The following is a 4,119-nucleotide window of genomic DNA, read 5'->3' on the forward strand; positions in this document are numbered from 1 at the left end:
TGTGAGATATTTATTTTGGTGAAGAGTAAAACAAGGTGCTGGGGAAAGCTTATCACTCTATCAGCTTATCTCTTTGTCATTGACTAATGAAAATGGTACTTCAGGACACTTTAGCCAATGGCCTGACACAAAATCTCTCAGGTACACAACTAGGTAAATAATTGAAGAGAAATCAAGTTTTTTTTTTTAACATTTTGTGTATACTTTTTTAATCATGTTTCATATATATAAAAAATAGTTATTAAATAAGTTATTTATATAAAATATATATTTAAAATAAACTCAATAAGATATATATTTATAATGATTAATTTAATAATTCATTTTTTATATATAAATAATATTTATTTATTTTCTGAATCTTAAGCTTTAAATATTTTTTGATCTTTTTATTTTACTTCTTATTAATTATTTTTATTAAATGTGGAAGATATAAAAAGATATACATAAATATAGTACAAAAATAACTATTTTTTATATACTTATTATTTTATCACTATAGAAGAAGATATGAGCATCACTTTTTAGTCTTTTAATTTACGCTCTATCCTTTGCTAATAAATTGATAAATTACACAAATATGTTTTTTTTTTCTATTTTGATGTAGTAGTAGTAGGACACTTTGGAATCCTACAGAAAGATGCAGAGCACAAACAAACAATGTGCTGTGGTGGTGATACCATGGTACTGGGTTTTTAGTAATATAAAATTTAAAACTTACCCTCTTAAATTTCTTTGGCATGTTGTTGCCAGTAGTCCAACATCAATGAGGACTTATTGTGACCACTACTTTTCTAGATACTTGTTGTTGTTGAACATTATATTTATCTTTGAAGCCAAATATTTGAGTCTAACTTGGAGTCAATACCCAAATAGAGTCTCATCCAATCAATTTATCTGATGCCCACTGCCATGAATGAATTGCTAACTTAAATTACCTAGGTTTCTGTTGTTTTCATATTCGCCTAACTTCACATCATATCATGCCTTTGGGTGAGTGATCATAAACTGAGAGTTTAGGCAAAAGGATCAAAATTCATGTTATAATTGAGATCAAAATAATCTTAGTGTCATTGAGTAATAATAAAATGGGCTAAACCCATGGAATAAGTCTATTTATTCGTTTAAATCGAGTGACTTCGATTAACTTAGAAGAAAAATAATGGATTAAATGGGCGGTTGATTTATTTTTTAATATTTAAAAAAAATGGCCAATATTTTTTTTTATCTATTCAAAAAATTTAACTCTTCAACTAAAAAATATTTTTCAAAAAATAAAATGAAAGAATAAACTAACAGGCTAAATTGTTTAACTCATCAAGCTGGCCATAAGTAATCCAGGCCGTAAACAAAACAAATTTAAATTGGACAGCCCGTTTAACCCACGAGTTTAGGCGAGCTAACCCTAAACTGACCGAGCTAACCCATTTGATAGTCCTAAGACAGCGTTTATTTATAGACACGAGACATTGAGATAGAAACACAAAAACAACGTAAAATCATATTTGACAAATGAGACATAGATACAAATTTTGCATTTAGAGACATTATATGACACAAACACTAACAATAATTACAACTTAATTTTTTATTTTTTATTATTTTTATTAATTTTTTATAATTATATATTTTATCATTATATTTTTTTTCAAAAGTTTTTGTATGAAAAAAATAAATAAATTAAAATTTTATATTTATTCTTTAATCACTAAATAAAATATAAAAATATTAATTTTTGTATCTTTATTTTTTATATTTTGTTTTTAGTGTTCTATTTTGTTATATTGTCGTAACGAAACACAACCTAAGTAATGTTATTTGTACTTGTAATATAGACACAATTGAGAACTAACAAGGAAAGAAAAAATATATTAAAAATGTTAAAAAAATCTTTCTAAATTTTCCACTTTGTGTTTTCGTTTTGAAAGTAAATTATAGGATAAGTAAAAAAAATCGAAATTTTACATAAAATCAGAAGAGTAAATTAAATATGTAAAATATAAGAATTAAATCGTGAAATTATTAATTTAATATAATTCTTAAGTCAATCTAACAAAACCAAATAGACAAACATGTTAATTCTTAGTTACACATTTATAATGAAGTTTTCATGTAAATTATACAAATAACAAAGATCACTAAAATAAAAATGCAAAACCACTTGTGAGTAAAAGAATAAAATGTGATGCAATGAAAACAAACACAAAATGACAGCAACGATTCCCCAAGTGTTCACCCAGCAAGGCTTACTTGAGTCCTTTTTGTTTTTTCATAAATATAGAAATGTTCTGTGTCAACATCACCTTCAGATGCACCCCATTAAAGTATAACTGGAGATTAAAATTTTGCATGAGTTTCCCCCAGCTAGGTGAATTGACCAATCAGAATATACTATATCGCTTTCTCCTTTCTATTTTTTTAATTTTATAACATACACTAAATATTTAGAAAAATATAACTCACATTTTGTCCATATTGAATTATTGATTTCAAGTAACTCATAGGTGCTATTGCCTACGGGAATAAAAGGATGATGTAAGGGACCTCTTTGCTTTATACCATAAAGTGTCTACTCTCTAGCCTTTCTTAAAAAATTATTTGTTTTTTGAATTCATCTTTAATTTTTTTAATTAAATTGTATTTTAAAAAATTTAAATTGATTGCATTAATTCTTTTATTATTTCTGTAGCTCATAATATTAGAATATCAAATTGATATGGCACCTTAAATAATACCATAACACACTTGACAATCTTAATTTGGTGTTAATATGATATGTTTATAAAATTAGATCAAATTAATTTTGAATTGAGAAATTTTAATGCCTCAATATTTTTTTTAATTTGAGATTAATTTGATTTAATTGTATAAACTTATCATACTAACAGCCAATTAAAACTGTTAAGAGTGTGCTGTAGTTAGGATGGTGTCACTTAATAAGTAATTAACATGTCACATTAATAAATTTTGACGCTATCAATAACAGAAGTTACAAAAGGACTAACATGATTAACTTAAAATATTTGAAAGATAAATTTAATTAAAATATCTTTCAGAAATCAATTTAAAAAATAAATAATATTTTAAGGACAGATTTGATAATTTATTCACATAATTAATTATAGAGTAAAGTATCGTTTTTGTCCCAACGTTTGGGGTAAGTCCTATTTGTGTCCCTAATGTTTAAATCGTCCTATTTGTATCCTTAACATTTATAAAAGTGATTCAATGTTATCCTACTATTAATAACACTAACAAATCAGATTATATTTTTCAATTATTCTCACTTGGATGTATTCATTCTCAATTAGATCTCACTTGAATGTGTTCGATTTTAATATTATATCCACTATTTGTGTTTAGATTCAATTATATCCCTAGAAAAGTGAATTATGTAAATGTTGTAGGAATTAGTTTCAACATTTGATGAGTTATTTTTCGGAGTAGATCATCGATTTTATCCTAGACATTTGTATTCTAACTTCAAGAAGAGATTTTTAAAACTCAAACTAAAGCGCTCATGATGTGTAATTGACGGCAGGATAACATTGAATCACTTTTACAAACGTTGGGGATACAAATAGGACGATTTAAACGTTAGGGACACAAATAGGATTTACCCCAAACATTAGGGACAAAAACGATACCTTACTCTTAATTATATTATCTCTCATCACTTTAAGTATAGGTGATGGTTATGATGCTTAAATTTTGGTACTTAATTTGTAAAAAAAAAAATTAAAAGTCAATATTTATTTAATAATATAAAAATAACTAATTTTTAATATATTAAAATTTATCTTAAAAAAAAGTTAGGCAAAATCAGCACTAAAATTATCGACATTAGAAAATTAGCCTTAAATATATTCCTTAATTAGCTAGAAGTTGAGTCATTAGAAGAATGTGGTCTTTAACTTTAAAATGAACAAGTGATATTGTTTCATCTTGAAATATATATAATAAAAATACTTATTATTATTATGCTAATAGGATTTAATGATATCATTTAATCTATGAAGTTAATTTCATTTAGTGAGATAAAATTTTATTGTTATTATTGTATGCTAAAAACTATTGTAACATACACTAATTTGGTCATATAATATCAATAATTTCTCT

Source organism: Arachis ipaensis, chromosome B03, assembly GCF_000816755.2.
Source record: "Arachis ipaensis cultivar K30076 chromosome B03, Araip1.1, whole genome shotgun sequence".
In the NCBI taxonomy this organism is placed as follows: domain Eukaryota; kingdom Viridiplantae; phylum Streptophyta; class Magnoliopsida; order Fabales; family Fabaceae; genus Arachis; species Arachis ipaensis.